This window comes from Halichoerus grypus, chromosome 2 (assembly GCF_964656455.1).
Source record: "Halichoerus grypus chromosome 2, mHalGry1.hap1.1, whole genome shotgun sequence".
Classification (NCBI taxonomy): Eukaryota; Metazoa; Chordata; class Mammalia; order Carnivora; family Phocidae; genus Halichoerus; species Halichoerus grypus.
Genome location: NC_135713.1, coordinates 100,308,224 through 100,324,843, shown reverse-complemented (window position 1 = coordinate 100,324,843; position 16,620 = coordinate 100,308,224). Strand labels below are relative to the sequence as shown.

The 16,620-nt window shown below is 40.1% G+C and overlaps 1 long non-coding RNA gene across 3 annotated transcripts in view; it reads right to left on the bottom strand.

Annotated features, from left to right (window-relative positions):
* The window catches only part of LOC144380974 (uncharacterized), a 330,028-nt gene that overhangs the window by 297,823 nt on the left and 15,585 nt on the right, over nt 1–16,620 (bottom strand). Inside the window, exon 1 of one of the 3 annotated variants that reach the window (XR_013445347.1) lies at nt 1,887–2,562. The exons of the other annotated variants lie outside the window; for them this stretch is intronic. This is a non-coding gene — a long non-coding RNA (uncharacterized LOC144380974). Of the gene's footprint in view, nt 1–1,886; nt 2,563–16,620 lie in introns of those variants that run through there. 3 annotated transcript variants of the gene reach the window in all.

Here is a 16,620-nt window from a genome sequence, read left to right as displayed (position 1 = left end):
GAATTTGTATCTGCTAAAACTCTACTCTTCTTTCTTTTAAAACTAAGCCTGTACTTATCTTATATTCAATGAATTATTATGAAATGATTCTCCATCGATGGCTCGAGGAAAGAAGAAACCCATCTACATCAATAACCTAAATAATTCAGCTCTTTTTTCTTTTTCTTTTCTTATTTTTAGTGAATAGGAACTAGACTTATCAGAACAATAGCCTCAGGGCTCCTCTTACTTTGCTATTCACCCAGTCACTGTGGCCCAGAAAGATCAGGCATGGCAAGGAATTCCGCATCAACATGCTGAAGTACCACAGCAGGCTTAGTACAGGGTAGTGGTAGGCCATACAGGCATGGCGACAAGGTCAGCCAGTCTTCTTACCTGGTGGGAGCACCTCCAGGATCCAAATGCCACACAAAACAGCCCTTACACACACAGCATTGGCTACCACAAGCAGGTTCCATTTCAGGAACCCTTAACTTGGAACCTGGTCCTGCCCAAGCTCCCCAGGCTGACGTATCCCTCTCCGTCCCTCTCCTCTTTCAACCATCCTCCATCATTTTCAGCTCCAGGGGTGACCGCCAAAACACCAGGTGAGAGTCAGCCTTGAAAGAAGCTCCCTTCAATTCTACACATATGCAATTCAGCATCTATACTGTGCCCAGCGTCATCTGTGCCCAGCATCTCCACATTTTCCTTCAAACTCGGGTCATTTTTACAACGGCTTTCCCTCCTCCCCACTTCATCTCCTTTCCATCCAAACCAGTCAAATAGATAACTTCATTGGTAAGTGACCAATATCCACATTTTCCACCAAACACTTAGTTGTTTAAGCTTTATAAACCAGGAGGAAAAGAACCAATCTCAGTCACCTGGTAACACATTAGCCACGCAGAAGCCTTTGGGAAAAGACAAACTTCACAGATGACTACAAGTCCTACTCCTTAAAGCATCAAAATTTTTATGACACAGTTTTCAGTGGAAATCCTTCTCCCTATAGTCTACGCACTCTGCTTTCTTAAACAGATTACACTGAATTTTTACCATCTTATTGATGGCTCATCCTCATGCACATCAGTGACTGCCTCCACGGAGGCTGTACTTTGGGTAAGACTCTTTACCCATAAGTTTGTGAGCCCCACACTGCTGTCTTATGAGGTTTTAGTTTTTCTGTTCTTTTCCTTTGGGAAGCTCAGTTTCTGCTTCTCTCCAGCCTTCCCAGCTCCCTTTCCTAACCTACAGCTAATAATCTGTTATGTGTTCAGAATCTACTAACAAAGCTTGTTGGTTTCGGGGCATAGTAAGAGTGGGTTCTGGGGGCCTGTCCCACACCTCAGTTCATCAACTTGATGCTGCCTGTTCTGGCTGCTCTGAGCCCTTGGGCCACTACCCGATTCTGACCACGTTCTAGGTAAGTGATTCAAGACAGACATTTCCAAGAGTTGAAGCTTTCACTGCATTGTGGTCCACACCTGGGACCTATACTTAAAGTAATAACTCTGCCAGGACCCCTTGAGAAATGAGAGCGTGACTTGAGAGGTGAAGACTAGAAATTTTAAAAACAAAAACAAAAAAAAAAGAGCAAGAGGAAGATTTTTATATTTACTTTTCTTTCCTAGGTGACCAGTTGCTCCAAATTTTGAAATATTTACCTCCTCCCTTCAACCCTGGTCCGTAACCTCAATCGGAGGGCAAAAAAAGACCACCAAAGTACATGATGGAAAATTGGAAAAGTTCATTTAGAGCTAATGTAATAAAGGGAGATAAAGATGACTCCAGACGTAAGAGTGGGCATAATGTATTCTGAACTCATTCAATCATAAAAATAAAATTTTATTTTGTTTCAGGACTAAACCGGCTGAAAGGGCAAGACGTGTTGCTAGGAAACATACCTCCAGGTTTTCAGGCTTCACGAAAACCCTTCTTGAGGGACGCAGGGCTGTGTTTCTCAGTTGTCTCCTCAGACTCTTCAGAGCTATCTGCGTGTTCATCATGCTACCAAAACGCCTGGCGCCAACCCTGACACCTTGTCCGTCTGGTAACACTTCCCCAGGTCCTGCTGCGTGCCTGGCTCTCCCCAGGGTATGGGCACCGCAATCCTCCCCCCGGGCTTTCTGTTTCCCCCGAGTAAAGATAACCAGGGGGTCTCTAGAACTCTGTTGTCACAACTCTTCCTAAGTGCAGGTTCGCAAACTGGCCCTCGGCCCCGGGGGCTGGGGAGAGACGGAAGAGAGCGGCCACCACGGCAGGGTGGTAGGTGACCGGCGTCGCCCCGCGGAGCGAGCTTACTTCCGTGGCTGGTTCGAAGCCGCCGCAAGACCAGGAGCTCTCCGCACCTGCGCACTAGAAGCTCTCAGGTTTACATAGAGGACGTCACTGGGTTCGGTCGCTTCATATCATCCAAATGGTCTCAACAACACCTTCCTCTCTCAAGGCCATGTCCTTGAAAAGGGCTCCCACTGTGGGAACGGTGGGGAACATACATTCCAAGGACAGGGGAGGGTGTGAGGAGCCTCCCATTGCCTGGATCCAGGTCTCGGGTCAACCCACGGTCACGTCCTCTCCATGACCTCCAACACTAACAAATGAACAAAAAATACATGTATAAGCTTCTTCACTTCAGTATTGTTTAAAATAGCAGGACTCTGGAAAGAATCTAAATGGTTTAAAACAGAATATTGATACAAAAAAATACGATGTGGATTCCATAGCTACTGACCCAGGAGTATATTTAGTTTATTTTAATAAATGAGAAAAATATATTTTTTAACAGACCAGTAACTACAGCCTAATCATTTTTATAGTGAGGTATTATTTATAAACATATAAATGCATTCTCAGGCCTACAAGAATATACACCAAAAAAGGTGATAGAATTGTGAATGACTTTTCTTTCAATTTTTGCTCATCTCTGAACAAAAGAAGTAACTGTCTTGTCAGTCACTATAAACCTTCCTGAAGTTTGAAAGAGCCTCTTCCTAAAAGCAACCATAGTTATTGACCCAGGAGTACATTTAGTTTATTTTAATAAATGAGAAAAAAAATATATTTTTTAACAGACCAGCAACTACAGCGTGATCATTTTTATAGTGAGATATTATTTATAAACATATAAATGCATTTTCAGGCCTACAAGAATATACACCAAAAAAGGTGATAGAATTGTGAATGAATTTTCTTTCAATTTTTGCTCATCTCTGAACAAAAGAAATAACTGTCTTGTCAGTCACTACAAACCTTCCTAAAGTTTGAAAGAACCTCTTCCTAAAACCAACCGCATTAAATCCAAGAGACAGAGACAGAGGTCCCTATAAACCAAGCAGTCTGTCCCTTTAACCTCTATGCATACTCTCATATAAAACATGAACTGTTGAAGTGTCATGCTACCCAGACTGAAACAATGGAAAGGCTTTTGGAGTATAATTGCAAATGCTACTAGAGAGCAGATTATGAACGCATTGAGTGTACCCTTGAGAGACTTGGCCATAAATTTCCAGCTGCAGAACAATGGGACCTCAAAAGCCCAGAACCTCTCAGAGAAGATGGCACTAACTAAAAAGGATCTACATTATTTAGAAACCTCAGAAATGCCAAGGTAGAAAGTAAAGCACAGATACCCAACTGAATGTAATTGACGTCTATCAGCTGGATATTCCTGTATTATGTCTTATATAAGTATTATAAGTCTCAAATAGGATATAAGTTAAGAAAAAAAAAAGACATTAGAATGGGGGCACCTGTGTGGCTCAGTTGGTTAAGTGACTGACTCTTGATTTGGCTTGGATCATGATCTCAGGGTTGTGAAATCGAGCCCCCTGCCAGATTCCGCGCTTAGCACAGTCAGCTTGGGATTCTCTCCCTTGCCCTCTGCCCCTCCCACTCCGCTTACACACACACACACACACACACACACACGCATGCACACATGAGCACGTGCCCTCTTTCTCTTGCTCTGGGGGAAAAAAAGACACTAGAATGGTTGGTAAATAAAATAATAAATATTGACTTCCAGTCAAGATGGTGCAACGAGCTCATGCTTTGATTACCCCCTTTATGCTCCAAATATATGGTAATATGTGGTTAAATATGAAAAGAGAAAAGGTTTCTAGATTTGAAAACAAGATAAACATCTCCGTGGAACAGAAATGCAAAACTGAGAGGTAGGCCGAAGCTATGGCTATGCTGGCCAGAAATTCAGCTCTTCAGGAGTCAAAGAGTTTTAAAAGCTCCACAGATGATGAGGAAGAAGGCTCACTACTTAAGGAAGTACACTGAACAAAACATAGCTGACTTCTGTCTTGAGCTATAGTAATGTTTTTCAACTTTTTTCATTATTATCCCCCTAAGAAGAAAAATTTAACTTTTCCCAAAAGAGAGAAATTAAATGCTAAGGAATAAGATTTTTATGGATAACGTTGAGCTTTGAAGAGCCACTGTAATATCTAAGATTTTTAGGCTTCCAAGAATCAATTTTCACCTTATTGGGGGCAATACTGTCCCTGTTAAAAATACGTAAGCTATCTCTTTAAAACCCACAGCCTTGATAAGAACTGAGCCAAAACTGCCGACTGGCCATTTGGCTGGTTCTTTGGTACTCATCCATCACTATAGGACAGAAACCCCAAACAGCAATTTAAAGTCTAATTACAGATTAGGGACCTGGAGAATGGTTGGTGGGAAGGGTACCACAAAAATGCTGGACAGAGAGGCAGATGGGGTGAGTGGGAGAAAGAAAGAGGAATAAGAAACAAAAAAGTCTTATCTAAAATTACTGGTAAACCCAAATTCCAAAAACAATAATTGGTTGCTAAGAAAGAAAACTAACAAAATTAACAATCATGCATCCACTCTGGAAAATTAATTTTATAGAACAGCTTAACAAAGACTTTAAATTAGAAACACGGAATAGTTGCAAAAAAAGAGAATGCAGTATAACCTCCACTTAAAAAGGATACAAAATTTTTCAACAAAGACAGGCAAAAATGAAACAAGAATAGGTGGATATTTAATAGAAGCAAGTAGAAATTAAGCACAGTGATTGAATTTAAAAATACAATAAACAGGACTGGGTTGTTCTCCCTTCTAGACAGAGATAGATGATAGATAGGTAGATAGAGAGATAAGTTTATTTAAAGGAGCTGTTAAGAAACATAGAAGTAGAGGGGCGGGGGCACCTGGGTGGCTCAGTCGTTAAGCATCTGCCTTTGGCTCAGGTCATGATTTCAGGGTGCTGGGATCGAGTCCCACTTCGGGCTCCTTACTCAGCAGGGAACCTGCTTCTCCCTCTGCTTGTCGCTCCCCCCTGCTTGTGCTCTCTCTCTCTCTCTGACAAATAAATAAAATCTTAAAAAAAGAAGAAGAAGTAGAGGGGCACCTGGGTGGCTCAGTTGGTTAAGCGTCTGACTTGGCTCAAGTCATGATCCCAGCGTCCTGGGATCAAGCCCCACATCAGGCTCCACCCTCAGTGCAGAGTCTGCTTGTCCTTCTGCCTCACCCCCTGCAAGGCAAGGAAAGCCTAGAATAAATATTATGTTAGTCTAGAAGTTAAGTGTTCATATTGGTGGGAATGAAAACTGGCATAGCCACTATGGAAAACAATATGGAGATTCCTCAAAAAATTAACAAGAGAATTACCATATGACCCCGCAATCCCACTTCTGGGTACATATCTAAAGGAAATGAAATCAGTATCTCAAAGAGATATTTACACTCCCATGTTCACTGCAACATTATTTCCAATAGCCAAAATATAGAAACAACCTGAATGTCCATCTATAGTGGAATATTATTCAGCCATTAAAAAGGAGGAAATCCTGCCATTTGCAACAACGTGGATGAACCTGGAGGGCATTACGCTGAGTGAAATAAGCCAGACAGAAAAATACAAAGAGTATGGTCTCACTTATAAGTGGAATCTAAAAACATCAAACTCATAGGAACAGAGAGTAGAATGGTGTTTGCCAGGGACTGGGAGAAGAGGGAAGGTGTGGGCAGGGTGGAAGAAATGAGGAGATCTAGGTCAAAGTGTACAAAATTTCAGTTTAAGAGGAATAAGTTCTCGGAATCTTATGTACAATATGGTGACTATAAAGTACTGCATTCTATACCTACAATTTACTAAGACTAAATCTTAAGTGTTCTCACCAAAAAAAAAAAAAAATGGTAGCTATGTGAGGTGTTGGATGTTTTAATTAACTTGATTGTGGTAATTCTCACAATGTATGGAAATATCAAATGATAATGTTGGACACCTTAAATATATACAATTTTAGTTGTCAGTTAGACCTCAAAAAAAGCTAGGAAAAAAATAACAAAATAAAGGCAAAACTACCAGCAAAGAAATCTTAAACATTACCTATATATTTTACTAAAAATATAGGTATGGTATTTTGGAAACAAATATATCACTATAAAAGGCTTTCTATGTAAGAAAAAATAAATGCAATTATAACACCAAAGAATTTAAATAAAACACTAAAGCCTAAAAGAAAGCACTAAAAAATGATGGAAGGGAAAGGAAAATAGTCTCTTCAACAAATGGTGCTAAGAGACCTGGATATCTGCATGGCAAAGAATGACATTGGACCCCTACATCATACTATATATAAAAAATCAACTTGAAATGTATCAACGATTTGATAGCACTAAATGTGAGAGCAGAAACTACAAAACTCTTAGAAGAAAACATAGGAGTAAATTTTCATGACAGTGGCAATGGTTTTTTAGATATGACACCAAAAATACAGCAATAAAAAAAAAACAGATAAATTAGACTTGATCAAAATTTAAAACATTTTGGGCATCAAAGAGAGTATCTATCAAAACTAAAAAAACAACTTGCAGAATGGGACAAGATATTTGCAAGTCATATATCTGGTAAGGGTCTAGTCTTCAGAATATATAAAGAACTCCTACAATTTAACAATAAAAAGCAAACGACCCAATTTTTAAAATGGGTTTAACAGTCATTTCTCCAAAGAAGATATATAAAGGACCAAACAAACACATGAAAAGATGTTCAATCATTAGTCATTAGGGAAATGCAAATCAAAAACCGCAATTAGATACCACTTCACACTTACTAGGATGGCTATAATTGAAAAAGGAAAATGAGTGTTGGCGAAGATGTGAAGAAAATGGAACCCTCATACACTGCTGATAGAAATGTAAAATGGAGCAGCCACTGTGGAAAACAGTTTGGAGGTTGCTCAACATGTTAAACATAAAATTACCATATGACCCAGCAATTCTACTTGTGGGTATATACCTAAAATAATTGAAAATAAGTGTTCAAACAAAAACTTGCATATGCATTTTTATAGCAGCACTATTCATAATAGCCAAAAGGTGCAAGCAACCTGAATGTTCATCAACAGATGGATGAATAAACAAAATGTGGTATATCCATACAACACAACCACTAAAAAATGAAGTACTGATACATGCTACAACATGGATGAATCTTGAAGACATTATGCTAAGTGAAAGTAGACAGACATAAAAGACTGGCTATTGTATGATTCCATTTCTTTTTTTTTTTTTTTTTTTTTTTTTTTTTTTTAAAGATTTTATTTATTTATTTGACAGAGAGAGACACAGCGAGAGAGGGAACACAAGCAGGGGGAGTGGAAGAGGGAGAAGCAGGCTTCCCGCTGAGCAGGGAGCCCGATGCGGGGCTCGATCCCAGGACCCTGGGATCATGACCTGAGCCGAAGGCAGACGCTTAACGACTGAGCCACCCAGGCGCCCCTGTATGATTCCATTTCTATGAAATATCCAGAATAGCCAAATCTATTGAGATAGAGAGCAGATTTGTGGTTACCAAGGGCTAGAGGGACAGGGGAATTGGGAACAAATGTCTAATGGGCATGGGGTTTCCACGTCAGGTGATAAAAAAATGTCTGGAACTAGGTGGTGGTGGTAGTTGCACAACATTGTGAATGTACTTAATGCCACTGAATGACACACTTCAAAAAGGTTAAAATGGTAAATTCTACACTTTCTGTACTTTGCCACAATATAAAAATTAAATAAGAAAACATTTGCAACCACTTGGATGCATCTAGAAAGTATAATGCTAAGTGAAATAAGTCAGAGAAAGACAGATACCATATGATTTCACTCATGTGGAATTGAAGAAACAAAACAAGTGAACAAAGGAAAAGAGAGAGAGAGACAGAGACCAAAAAACAGACTCTTAACTACGGAGCACTGATGGTTACCAGAGGGGAGCTATGTAGGGAGATGGCAGAAATAGGTGAAGGGGATTGAGAGCACACTTATGATGAGCCCTGAGTAATGTGTGAAACTGTTGAATCACTATGTTGTACACCTGAAACTACTATAGTACTGTATGCTAACTGCACTGGAATTTTTTATTTTTTTTTAAAGATTTTATTTATCTATTTGACAGAGAGAGAGATAGCAAGAGCAGGAACACAAGCAGGGGGGTGGGAGAGGGAGAAGCAGGCTTCCCACAGAGCAGGGAGCCCGATGCAGGGCTCGATCCCAGGACCCTGGGATCATGACCTGAGCCGAAGGCAGATGCTTAACTACTGAGCCACCCAGGCGCCCCTGCACTGGAATTTTTTAAAAATTAAATGAGAAAAATAAAATGATGGAGATGCGTCTAAAGGGCACAGGAACCGACTTGAAGCACCTCGCACTGGCCTATCTGGGACAAATTGAACATGAAAATAAGTAGTAATAGAAATAGATTATACACTTTTGAATAAAAAGGAAATCCATGAGGCCAAACCAATATATGAGCCCAAATGGGGAAAAAAACAAATTAGTTGGCATTTCGTTTCCTTACAGCGAAATGCCAACTAATCTTTGCAGAAGGAATGATAGAATTGGAAAAATCACCATGTTGTAACCATCATAGCAATAATTAATTCAGACAAGAAACATCAATGGGTAATAGCCAGTAAAATTTTTTTTAATTTTTTTTATTGTTATGTTAATCCCCATACATTACATTATTAGTTTTAGATATAGTGTTCCATGATAATAGCCAGTAAAATTTGATGAGGAAGGAGATATATACAAAGTCTTAAAGTACCTCCCCACAAAACACTTAATAACTACAAAAGGAAAATGAATAACTTTATAGTGGAAAAACTTGATACCACATTTACCAAATGATCAAAGTTAACATCACCAGTAATGGGACAAGCCAAAATCATGTGCCTCCTGATAGGACGCAGTGAGAACACAGCACCTCTGTCATCAGCTAGGTGGATAAAGTTGGCCAAATGACTCACCTCTTTAGAACTCTGTTCCTTCATCTTAAACAAAGGAAGTAGACTAGATAATATCTAACTTCATTCCAGTTCTAAATTCCTACTCTTCTAATACTTATTGCACTAATCTAAATATATGTCATCATGTTCGGAACTTGGGGAGGTAGAAACTCTTCTCTCAGTTTAAGTGGCTGATGTTCTTATATAAGCAAATCAGGCAAAATGTGCACAAAATGACATACACAGTAAAACTTATGACCTTGGGCTAGTTTCATAGGGAGTACTGGAAAAGTCAAAATTAGAGAGTTTTTAAAACCATAATATTAATTCCTTTTAAGGACATACCTGAGTTCAAAATATGTAAGTGAGTGCTTTTATAAATAAATGCTTGAAAAGATTTCTTTTTCCCTTAAGAAAGTTGAACATGGCTCCTCCCACCTTGTGAACACTAATCCAGGATCGTAGCAAAACCTCTGAGGTACAGAAAGTTCTGCAGATCTTTCAGGCATGGCCCTCACACATTCCAATCACTAAGAGCATCTTTGGGTACAGGACAGAAATCTCTACTTGGCCACAAGGCACTGCTTTCAGAGGGGTAAGATTAATGTCATTTAGTTAAGCAGGGGAGAATGGTTCTGTAAAAATAACTCAGGCCCTCACAGGGCAATTCAAATTACCCAGCAACCTCATAAATAAATGCAATCATATCAATATTCAACTGGCAAACCATCAAAAAGTGAAGTCTGAACTGATCTTATTAGACCATTTGGCTTCAGCTATCAGCTTTTATGCAAACAGAAACACATTAATTGGTTAATTCATAATCTTTTAAGGTTGGGAGAGACAATTTGCTACAATTATTTTTACTATCCCTTCAATATACAGAACCAACTATGTAAATTCAAACTATCAGAGTTACTAAAGGTCCTGGTAAAAAATGAGTTACTAACTTATGTTGGGCTGGGCTTTTTTTATATTATTATTAATCCTTCCTACACTAAAACCATTAAAACAGTACCCTCGAGGTACATACCTCAATATCATAAAAGCTATCCATGAAAAACCCACAGCGAATATCATTCTCAATGGGGAAAAACTGAGAGCTTTTCCCCTAAGGTCAGGAACACGGCAGGGATGTCCACTATCACCACTGCTGTTCAACATAGTACTAGAAGTCCTAGCCTCCACAATCAGACAACAAAAAGAAATCAAAGGCATCCAAATCGGCAAAGAAGAAGTCAAACTCTCACTCTTTGCAGATGATATGATACTTTATGTGGAAAACCCAAAAGACTCCACCCCAAAACTGCTAGAACTCATACAGGAATTCAGTAAAGTGGCAGGATATAAAATCAATGCACAGAAATCAGTGGCATTTCTATACACCAACAACAAGACAGAAGAAAGAGAAATTAAGGAGTCGATCCCATTTACAATTGCACCCAAAACCATAAGATACCTAGGAATAAATCTAACCAAAGAGGCAAACAATCTGTACTCAGAAAACTATAAAATACTCATGAAAGAAATTGAGGAAGACACAAAGAAATGGAAAAATGTTCCATGTTCATGGATTGGAAGAAAAAATATTGTGAAAATGTCAATGCTACCTAGAGCAATCTACACATTTAATGCAATCCTTATCAAAATACCATCCACTTTTTTCAAAGAAATGGAACAAATAATACTAAAATTTGTATGGAACCAGAAAAGACCCCAAATAGCCAAAGGAATACTGAAAAAGAAAAGCAAAGCCGGTGACATCACAATTCCGGACTTCAAGCTCTATTACAAAGCTGTCATCATCAAGACAGTATGGTACTGGCACAAAAACAGACACATAGATCCATGGAACAGAATAGAGAGCCCAGAAATGGACCCTCAACTCTATGGTCAACTAATCTTCCACAAAGCAGAAAAGAATGTCCAATGGAAAAAAGACAGTCTCTTCAACAAATGGTGTTGGGAGAATTGGACAGCCACATGCAGAAGAATGAAACTGGACCATTTCCTTACACCACACACAAAAATAGACTCAAAATGGATGAAAGACCTAAATATGAGACAGGAGTCCATCAAAATCCTAGAGGAGAACACAGGCAGCAATATTTTTTACCTCAGCTGCAGCAACTTCTTCCTAGAAACATCGCCAAAGGCAAGGGAAGCAAGGGCAAAAATGAACTATTGGGACTTCATCAAGATAAACAGCTTGTACACAACAAAGGAAACAGTTAACAAAACCAAAAGACAACCAACAGAATGAGAGAAGATATTTGCAGATGACATATCAGATAAAGGGCTAGTATCCAAAATCTATAAAGAACTTATCAAACTGAACACCCAAAGAACAACTAATCTAATCAAGAAAGGGCAGAAGACATGAACAGACATTTCTGCAAAGAAGATATCCAAATGGCCAACAGACACATGAGAAAGTGCTCAACATCACTCAGCATCAGGGAAATCCAAATCAAAACCTCAATGAGATACCACCTCACACCAGTCAGAATGGCTAAAATTAACAAGTCAAGAAATGAAAGATGTTGGCAAGGATGTGCAGAAAGGGGAACCTTCCTACACTGTTGGTGGGAATGCAAACTGGTGCAGTCACTCTGGAAAACAGTATGGAGGATCCTCAAAAAGTTGAAAATAGAGCTACCCTACGACCCAGCAATTGCACTACCGGGTAGTTACCCCAAAGATACAAATGTAGTGATCCGAAGGGGTATGTGCACCCCAATGTTTATAGCAGCAATGTCCACAATAGCCAAACTATGGAAAGAACGTAGATGTCTATCAACAGATGAATGGATAAAGAAGATGTGGTACATATACACAATGAAATATTATGCAGCCATCAAAAAAAAATGAAATCTTGGGGCGCCTGCGTGGCTCAGTCGTTAAGCGTCTGCTTTCAGCTCAGGTCATGATCCCAGGGTCCTGAGATCGAGCCCCACATCGGGCTCCTTGGTCAGCAGGAAGCCTGCTTCTCTCTCTCCCACTCCCCCTGCTTGTGTTCCCTCTCTCACTGTGTTTCTCTCTGTCAAATAAATAAATAAAATCTTAAAAAAAAAAAAAACGAAATGTTGCCATTTGCAACGACGTGGATGGAATTAGAGGGTATTATGCTAAGTGAAATAAGTCAATCAGAGAAAGACAAGTATCATGATCTCACTGATATGAGGAATTCTTAATCTCAGGAAACAAACTGAGGGTTGCTGGAGTGGTGGGGGGTGGTGGGAGGGATGGGGTGGCTGGGTGATGGACGTTGGGGAGGGTATGTGCTATGGTGAGCGCTGTGAATTGTGTAAGACTGATGAATCACAGACCTGTACCTCTGAAACAAATAATACATTATATGTTAAAAAGAAGAAGAAGAAGAAGTAGGAGGAGGAGAAGGAGGAGGAGGAGGAGGAGGAGAAGAAGAAGAAGAAGAAGAAAGTAGGAAGGGAAAAATGAAGGGGGGGAATTAGAGGGGGAGATGAGTCATGAGAGACCATAGACCCTGAGAAACAAACTGAGGGTTCTAGAGGCGAGAGGGGTGGGGAGATGGGTTAGCCTGGTGATGGGTATTAAGGAGGGCATGTTCTGCATGGAGCACTGGGTGTTATACACAAACAATGAATCATGGAACACTACATCAAAAACTAATGATGTAATGAATGGTGAACTAACATAACATAATAAAATAAAATTTTTTTAAAAAGTAATTTATCAATGTAAAAAAAAAACCAGTACCCTCGAATCCCTTGGGCCTCTTTTCTCTCCTTCATCATCTATATCTAGTCAGTCACAAAATCCTGCCAATCCTTTCTTTTCACATATCTCTAGAATCCAATCTTCCCACGACCACCAGTGCAGGTCAGGCCCTCATCACCCCACACTTGGTTTAGCACAACAGGCATGGATCATCTACTCTGGCTCCCCATGTTTTTCAAAACCTGCTAATCAACCTGATGTGGTAACTATCTCTCCATCTTTGTATCCGTGCAAACCTGCCCAAATTCTTTCTACTCAAGAGGTTTTTTTAACCAGGTTCATGAGACAGGGGCAAGACCCGAGGTACTGTCCTACAGCCCTTCAAGTTCCCACTAATCTGTTTTTGACACTATTTTGGTGCACACAGTCCTATCCCACCTACCTGTACTGCTATCCAGCCCACACTATTCCATATCCCATTCGTCCCTTATGAATGATTCTATTAAATTACTTGCAGAAACTCTAGAAACCCGTGTCTTCAGAAGGTCCCCCACTAATAACTCCCAGGTCTCACTTTGCTGGCAGCCTTTCCTCTGCTAGCCTTCTAAAAAATGGAGCACTCTGAACTCAGCCCTCAGCATCCTTCTCCTTTCTATTTTCATTCCATCTCGAGATGATCTCATCCAGGCCCGTAATATCATTATACCAACAACTCCTGAATTTGTACCTTCAGCCTTGCTCCTTCCTGAGTTCCCGATTCAAATATCCAACTGTACACTCAGAATTTTCCCTGGGAAATCATATAAAGCATGCCCAAAATCTTACCCCATCTCAGTAAATGGTTATCACCATCCATCTAATTACTCAAGTCAAGAACTCTGAATTCACTTGCCTCCCAACATCCAATCCAACAACATATCTCTCTATCTCTCTGAAATATATCTCAAATCCAACCTCTAGAACCACCCTATTGCTGCCACCCTAGTCTGAGTCATTAACATTTCTCACCTGGATTATTGCCATAGACTCCCAGCTCGTGATGAGGTCCTGTCACTTACTCCAATATTCATTCAGAGTAACAGACCTCATGGAAAAATAAAGAAGATTATGGGGCACCTGGGTGCCTCAGTCAGTTAAGCATCCAACTCTTGGTTTCAGCTCAGGTCATGATCTCAGGGTCATGAGATCGAGCCCTGTGTCAAGCTCCATGCTCAGCGCAGAGTCTGCTTGAGATTCTCTCCCTTTTCCTCTCCCTTCCACTCTGTCCCTCTCCCTGCTCACACGTGCTCTCTCTCCCTCTCTCTCTCTCTCTCTAAAATAAATAAATAAAATCCATAAAAAGAAAAAGTAAAGAACATTAGCTTGACATGATGTACGTTTGATGAAACCCTATTGCTGTTAGAAATGACCACTTTGTTTCTTATTTTCTTGTTCTTTCTCTGTCCTTTCTTCTTTCAATAAGTATCTCCCTCCCTCTTTCAGACTCCTTTTCCTTCTGTCTCCTTCTTCTCAATTTCCTTTCTCTCTTCCTCTCCCTATTATTTTACTGAACAACTAGACACATAGTATAGCAGGAAAATGCTAGGAGTTGGAAGTAAAGGTTTTATTACTGTGGTCTGTCATGGTGAAGGAAAGTAATTAGACGAAGTCAGTTTATATTTCTGGCCCTCAGCTGTCTTATCTATTAAATAAAGAGATTATAGTGGATGGTCTCTGAGGTCCCTTAAAGTTCTAGAAATCTATTCAAGGTATTTATTGAGTAAAGTGCTAATGTTCCTTGTTCTTTAAAGTAGGTAAATTCAATATTTTATATTTCCCTGAGGGGAAAAAAGCAAATTAGTTTTTTTTACAAGGCCTTCAATTGATCCTTCTCTACCAGGGGTCAGTGGCTCTCAATAGAAAAAATGCACCTCTCCCTGGGTATAGTCTAAATGTTCAATATTTCTGTAGTTATTTCTGTCTTTGGGCCCTCCTTGGGACAAGCAGTTTCCAAGAAGAAGCCAATAGGCCACTTAATATGAAGACTATTAAGTTGTGTTCCAGACTCTGTGCTAAGCTTTTTTTTTTTTTTTTAATCCATGAAACAAGTCTACATAAGGTAGATATTATATTATCATTCCACTTTTACAGAAGAGGAAACTAAGGTGCATAGAGGTTAAGAAATTTGTCTAAGGGCACACAGCTCATGGATGGTGGAGCCAAACTTTGGACCCAGATCTATCTGACTTGAAAGCCCATGCTCTGCAAGATTACCTATTCTACTTCCTTCCAGAGATACTGTCAGAAGTCTATCCTTGCAGGTGTCTATCTTCTCTTGGACTGACAAAACATGTAGCCTCTGTTGTCCTGGAAACCACACCCTACCCTCTACCTGACCCAACAGGATCAACCACACTGCAGGAGTTTTAAGAGCAAAGACTTGTAATTTCTTATGGTACTAGTACCAGCCCTGTCAGCATTCAGTAAATGCTGTTGACTGAGAAGCCATGGTAAGAAGTAACTTACCATCTAGGACTGCCTAATGTAAATTCTAGCAGTGTAAAGGAAAAGGTTAGGATGAGGGAGGGAAAGATGGTGCAAGGACGGAGATACAGTCAGACTTCCCAGAAAGTCTCATTTCTATGACCTCATTATCATTTGCAGAAAAAACAGAGCGATTGATACCCCTAGAGAATTACGTTAGAAAATGATTGAAAAAATGTTTTAATTAAGACTCTAGGTATTTAAGTGAAATATCAGGTCAGCACATTTGTGGAAGAATTTCCCTTTTAAAAAGGCTTCAAGGGCACCTGGGTGGCTCAGTCGTTAAGTGTCTGCCTTTGGCTCAGATCATGATCCCAGGGTCCTGGGATCGGGCCCTAAGTCGGGCTCCCTGCTCTGTGGGAAGCCTGCTTCTCCCTCTCCCGCGCCCCTGCTTGTGTTCCCTCTCTGGCTGTCTCTCTCTGTCAAATAAATAAAATCTTTAAAAATAAAATAAAATAAAATAAAAAGGCTTCAAAAGGTCTTCAGAAGTAGGATTTAATTTGCATGACCATCTCCTGAGCAACATCAGAGCAGAATCAACTCTCAGGGAGTCTTTTGTACCTAAGGAATGTATGGGTTTTCTGGCCAAGAAGACCAAATTGGCAGAATCTCTAAAATTCTGCTCAGCCCCTGTCACTAAGAGAACTGTTTTGGGGAAGATAGAAGACCCTTGCTGAAGTAGGAGGCTAATGAAGCACCAAGATGTCTTCCTGGGGCACTGGTTTGGTGCAGATACAAAGGCAAAATTTGTAGCATTGTGTGTTGTGATTCAAATGTCCACAACCCATCCTTGGGATTGGTTGTCTAAATCTCCTTAAAACGAAGAGTTTTAGATGCACAAAGAGATCCAGACTACCCTTCGGGATGTTCTCCACTTAGAGAAATGTAACACTGGTGAGGCAACAGAGTGAGAGGCATCAGTAGACAGGAATAACAGGGTCACCAAGGTGGTGGGCAGGAACTCCCAGTGGAGGCCAACCAGCCCCAAAACAAAGATCAGCACTGGCAATAGCAGAACAGATAGATGTTTGAGAGGTTGAGAGTCTCAATGGAGAACATGTGTGTCAACCAGGGCCAGGTCAAAAAAGGGAGAGAGCTTGAAGGTAAGTGGAAAAGGTAGGGAAAGGTTCACCTCCCAATGGTTTTGCCTGGTAAGTGC